We start from the raw sequence: 6,677 nt of genomic DNA, 5'->3' as shown, positions 1-6,677 counted from the left end.
TATATCCATTACCTATCCTGCGACAGAGAGAGCACAAGTATTGTCACCAAACTTCCAGGGAGGATTATCACTTTCTCTTGTCGAAGCTCATCGCCGGAAACATCTCCGTGAAAAACTCGGCCAACGGGAGTTTCAGGCAAGCGTATCAACTTCGCAGCAGCAGCAAGAGGCCAGCTGAAAGGATGGGGCAGAGAAAGGGGAAGCAGGAAAATACAGTAAGTGGTCATAACGCAAACCCAAGCCTCTGATCATACTAAACCATTGGCTAAATGCAAAGCCCCAAACCCATAAAAATAAAAAAGCTAATTGCAGTAACTACAACTTCAGAAGAACTGAGCTTGACACGAATTTTTAGGATGTTATTCATAAATCTTATAAAACAGGTTTTTGACCATTTTTATAATCAACTAACCTGATGAACCCATGACGACGGAAATGATCCACATTTTCCAATTAAGCCTGACTGTCTTGGTGAATTTTCCCAGAAATTCGATGATGATAATCTAAAAAATAAAAATAAAAATAATGAAAACAACAGTAATATTATGGTGGATTGAGATTTTGCCTTGATAATGCAAAACGAGAGAGCACAAGTGATGAGACTAACCTGAAGCAGAAGAGTTATTCCCACAATCCCCACAAAGAGGTAGTTTCTAGTGATTCCCTTGAAGATGTTGTATTCATCAGGCTTTCGAGCATTGAATTCGTTAAAGATCTGCAATTTGAAAAGCATACTTGCTTTGTGATCATCTCAATGCAAATTGGAAGAAAATAAAATGCATTTAGAAGATTGAGCAATGGTGGAACTTAAAGACAGAGGGAAGCCATTTTCAACTTCCTTTGCCCATACAACTACTCGTGGGCTCCAAAATTAGGGGCGTGAACTGTAAGTGAACAACCCACCAACCCCTTCTAACTTGACTCATTTGGTAAATAAATGATTTCCAATCAGATTAATGGGTAAACATGAACGACATTTTATATACTCCCTCTGTTCAAAAATGTAAGGCATTTTTAATTGAATCTCACCCCCCAATCAAGTAGTTACTTACTTTTAAACTAACCCTATTTTTCTATATTTTACCCCTATTAAACACCCTACAATAAATATAAAGTCATTCATCAATAGGGACACTTTGAAAAAAAGACAACAATTACACCTCGAAAAATTAAAAATGCTCTATTTTTTAATATTCAACTCCTCAAAAAATGCCTTACATTTTTTAACAGAGAGAGTATGTAACATGAAAAGCATAAGGTTTGTTTTTGACAGGTCTCGATTCTAAAAGGCATGTCATTTAAAATTGATGATGCGTGGAAAAACAAGATTTTAAACCTCTCACCCAACCCCAACAAGTCTGGGATGTCTAAACCATTCCTGGCAACGATGCTTACCCCAGTTTAATATATGCTTGAATTAGCTGATAACCCCAAAGTGTGTGTTATTGTATTAAAAGCTCTTTCTTTCATTAAGTAGAGTAATATTTAATGACGCAAATCAAATGAATGGCTGGTACCCAAATACCTTGTAACATGAGGAAATATTTGAAGGGGTTGTATCAAGAATGAATTCAACGATTTTTTTAGGGACCCAAAAAGAATTAAATGATTTCAATAATAGAAAATAACGAAACAAGAAAACAAAAAAGAGTAACCACTTTTCCCTCTATTATGTATGGTAAATTTCATCAATGCCTTAAACTTCTACATTTTGATTCAAAAGAAAGCTACTCCATTTAATAATTATCTAATTTGCTGAAATTTTAAGCATTCTTGTATAATCTTAAGGTTGTTATTCAATCAAAGTCTAAAAACAAAAATCATTGCACCAATATCATGAATCTCAAATTCTTTGCTACTGCTGCTAGTAATACAATAAAAGATATAAATAAAATCTATCCTTCCCCATCAAAACAAACCCGAATATCAAAGTAATTAATAGCGAAAAAAGCTTACCTGACAGAAAACAAATGCGTTAAATATTAAAGTGTTCTTCACTCTGAGAGAATGGGTGAATTCATCATGCTTTAGACCCAGTAAGCTCCTGCCTCGGAAATTGAGTACAAGCAAAACAGATACTTGGTATATTGCCTGAAAAACCCAACTAAAGCATTGATGATTCAGATAGAGGACAGTAAATGATATGGTATACACTCCAGTAATAGTTAAGGCAGCAGCTTTGAAATTAATTGCAAATGCCAGCACTAGAAAAGAAAAATTATGCAACTAAGATGACAAAAGTGGTTATATGAGAAACAACAGTTACCTGTATGAGCAAATTCCTCCACATGATATTTGTTATGAGAGGTTCCCTGCAAACCATTCAATTACTGTCATGTACATCTCACAAAGCTATCCAAGAATAAACGCATCATATCTTTCATTTTGAGACAAGAACTTTAATAGCTTGATGTCCATAACAAAAAAGCATTTTCGAAGGATATGCATCCAATATAGAGGCCTAGGTAACTGTACCATTTAACAAACAATTGCTATGATCAAAGTACTGAGTAGCTACTCAAAATGATTGGAAAATTCTGACCTTCGACCCACAGGAGTTCGATCCATTAGGTGATCAGTTGGTGGTTCTGTTGCCAATGCTAGTGCCCCAAGTGTATCCATAATCAGATTTACCCAGAGAAGCTGTAGAGGAAGCAATAAAGAGCATTACAACGTCTTCTAAATATGCAAGTGAGCAAGAGCTAAAGTGAAAGGGATATAGAAAGCAAACCTGTACTGTATTTAACGGGACATCACCAGAAGAAACTGCAGCAACAACGTTAATTACAAGAGCTGCCACATTTACTGTAAGCTGAAACTGGATGAATTTCTGTATATTTGCATACACAGATCGCCCCCATCTAACAACCTGTGATTTGTTGACAATAGCCAAAACTAGTTATGCTTCAAATATCAATTTTAGTACTTATTTAACCAAGATCATATGACAGCTAGCCAATAGCCCTATATTCTACATAGAACACTATTATTTGAAACTTTAAATTCCACATCTTAGGAATATAGTGGATATGTTAAGAAGCATAGTCATAGGGATTGGAAAGAAAACTACCTCCAAATTTGAAAAAGTAAAAATAAATAAATAAATAACCTTCACAACTGAAGCAAAATTGTCGTCCAAAATGATGATATCAGAGCTCTCTTTAGCAAACTTCTGTCCCTTGGATTCCCATTGCAAGACCAATATCAGCCTAAACCCCAAAAGGTATAAAACTAGAACAATCAGGACAATATAAACTATTTTACATAATTAACATGAAAATATCAAAGCATGAGACTCAAATGTTAAATTAGAAATCATGTTACATGAATTGTTGAGCTGACTTCACTTTGGAATAAAGTTTCTTACTGTTGTTAAATGAACATTAGCATCATTTAAGGATTTGGGAGGACAAGGACACTCAAGGAAGTTATCAATTGATTAATGGTATGTCAGAAGAGTTGATTGTGGACAGAGCACAACGAGTTCATGTGATCCATGTAAACAACCCCACTAAACGGGTGGGATGAGGCTACTTGTTGTATTTAAGGATTTGTGATAAATAATATAATTGCATAATATTAAAACTCGACAAAGATAAAATAGACACCACCACAACAGATAGAATTAACAATATATAGATAGACCTAGTAGTTATTAAATATTAAATGTAAATATTACTAATAATATTCTGCAATTCTAGGGGATTGGGTAGAATCTGTTTTGATTAGATATTATCCTTTGAGATTATTGACCAATTCTGGTCCCTTATTGTGGAGAGATTATTGCTCCCATTCCTTATATATGCATTCAACTCTCTTTGATCAATAATAAGAGACGCAAACCACTCATTCACTACATGTTATCAAACCGGCTGCTACTCCAGTAAATTCTGCATTGAGCACAAGTCAAAGAGCATCGGAGACGAGTCACCGTGGTGGTCACTCATCTTCACCAATGATGCAGAGTGATGAGTCCTCGTTGTATGATTCAAACAAAGTCGGTGGCCCCTTTGGGTTGACTACTAACCATAATAGATCTCCGATGCAAATCGTGACTGTGAAATTAACTAGCAAAAATTATCGCACATGGGAACAAGCTGTGAAACTTGCTATTAAAGAAGGGGTAAGTTGGGTCTCCTTGATGGCTTGTCAAAATCCCAAATGAGTCAAAAACTGAAGAGAGGCAATGATGGTATACCAATAATTCTCTAGTCTCATCGTGGCCCATTAGTGCGATGACGCCAAAAGTTCAGCAAAGCTTTATGTTCTTACCTTCTGCACACGAGATATTGGTGGCTGTGTGACTCTTATTCTGATGGAAAAGACTTAGCACGCCTTTATGAACTTAAAATGAAGGCATCGACCATTCAACAAGGTGAACGAGATGTTACTGGCTTTTGGTTAGAGCTCACTATGTTGTGGCAAAACTTGATCTAATGAATGAGGTAGAATGGTCAGGTGCTAGTAATGCAACTCTCTACAAGGAGCAAATTGAAAATGAACGTGTCTTTCAATTCCTTGCTGGGTCACATCAATCATTAGATGATGTATGAGGACGTATCCTCAGTAAATAACCACTTCATTCAACGAGAAGTATTCTTCGAGGTATGCCATGAGGCTTCAAGACATAAGGTAATGCTCTCTGGTGCTATTCCCAATTCTTCACCGTCTCTAGACTTTGCTGCACTTGTTAGCAAAGTTGCAGATGCTAATCATAGAAGCCAAAAAGGAAGGTTTGGTGTGAACACTGCAAGAAACAGAGGCATACTCGTGAGACCTGTTAGGATTTGCATGGACAGCCAGCAGATTGGAAGCCTCAAAAGGGAAGGACACAAGGATATCAGACTTCTCACGACACTCTATAAGAGTGACACCAACTCAATGCCTTTGATAGACAAAGATCAGCTAGGTGAGTTGATTGAAATGCTTAATGTGATTCAAAAGACTATGCAGAACCAAAAGCCAAGTCACATTGCATCAATAGCACACAAAGGTAACTATGCTTTACTTACTACTACTAGTAATTTCAAATGGATTGTTGATACCGAAGCCACGGATCATATGACATCAAATTCCAAGTTATTTAGTTCCTACTTTCCTTTGTGCTAGGAATGAAACTATCAGTACTGCTAATAGGTCTGCCTCATTTGTAGCTGGTAAAGGGAATGTTATTGTTTTGAACTTATGAAGTTAGAATATGTACTTCATGTTCCTTACCTAGCAAGCAGCTTATCATCTATTAGTAAATTGACAAAGCAAGCACAGTGTTGGGCTCATTTTTGTGCTACTCATTGTATTTTTCAAGACCTCTTATCAAGAAAGATGATTGGCAATGCTAAGGAATATAATAGCCCTTACTATCTCGATGAATCAACCCTGAATAATCTTTGGTCTAGAATCCGTTGCAATACTGCTTCTACCTCTAAGAATAAGGACCTTAACGATCTTATGGAATAGAAGAATGAGTCATCCAAACTTCCAATATTTATATCATTTATTTCCTGAATTCCATTTCAATAAATAGTCTTCCTTTCATTGCACTAATTGTAAACTTGCCAAACATCAAAGGTACATTTACAAATCTTCTGAATATAAATCTTCTTGCCCTTTTTCCATTACTCATAGTCGTGTGGGGTCCTGCTCGTGTTCCTAATCATACTCACACCAAATGGTTTGTTACTTTCATTGATGATCACACTAGATTGTGTTGGGTTTACTTATTACCTAAGAAATCTATTGTTCCTACTGTTTTCTCTGAATTTTATAACATGATCAAAACTCAGTTTGACACCACTATCCAAGTACGCCATGCAAATAATGGAACTGAATATTGTAATAAGTCAATGGATGCATTTTTGAAAACCCCGACACTGTTCATAAGAGTACATGTCCCAACACCCCACAACAAAATGGTATTGCTGAGCAGAAAAATAGATACATTGGAAGTTGCTCGTGCTATCATGTCTACCCATTATGTCCCTTAATTTTTTTTTTTAGGTGATGCTATACTCATTACCACTTAATGCCTAGCCATGTTCTTTCTCACGTTACCCCACTTGATAAATTAAAAGAATCTCATTCTATCACTCATATTGATACTCATCTTCCACTTAAAATCTTTGGCTGTACAACTTTTGTTCATTCTTATCATTCTCACAAATTGGATCCCAAAGCTGTCAAATGTGTTTTTCTTGGTTAATCTTCCACCTAGAAAGGCTATAAATGTTTTGATCCTTCTAAGAAACTGTACATCAGCCACAATGTCACATTCATTGAATCCATACCCTTTTTCCCAAATTTTTCAATTTCAGCTTTTGGGAAGTGAGGAAAATCAGAAAAATAGACCTTCAGACCTGCCAGAACCACCTCCAGCACCAAAACAGCCTCAAAATCATTCTAAACCTCTTGTTTCAAACATGCACCTGAAATTCAGACTCTTAGGCCAGAAACTGAAGTGAAAAGTCCTTTTGAGGTAATGATAATGTAGGTACAGCACTGGAAAGAGAACTCATAACTTACTCAAGGATGAAGAGGCGAGATGTAGAGGCTGTTGTGCCAATAGCACTACCAGATTCAGAACTGGTAGAGGTCCCAAAAAATCAGAACATGGAGAAAAACGAACCAGAAGTGAAAGATGTGTCTAAACAAGAGGAGGTAGATGATCTAGATCTGCCTAT

At 36.3% G+C, this 6,677-nt stretch overlaps 1 pseudogene; it reads right to left on the bottom strand.

Annotated features, from left to right (window-relative positions):
* Positions 1 to 87: 87 nt before the first annotated feature.
* LOC129296675 (calcium-transporting ATPase 10, plasma membrane-type-like) overlaps positions 88 to 6,677 on the bottom strand; it is a 41,123-nt pseudogene continuing 34,533 nt past the window's right edge.

This window comes from Prosopis cineraria, unplaced genomic scaffold (assembly GCF_029017545.1).
Source record: "Prosopis cineraria cultivar Desert tree isolate PC_DT_omini unplaced genomic scaffold, ASM2901754v1 PC382, whole genome shotgun sequence".
NCBI lineage: Eukaryota > Viridiplantae > Streptophyta > Magnoliopsida > Fabales > Fabaceae > Prosopis > Prosopis cineraria.
Note: the sequence above shows the minus strand (reverse complement) of the source record. Positions and strands in the feature narration are given on the sequence as shown.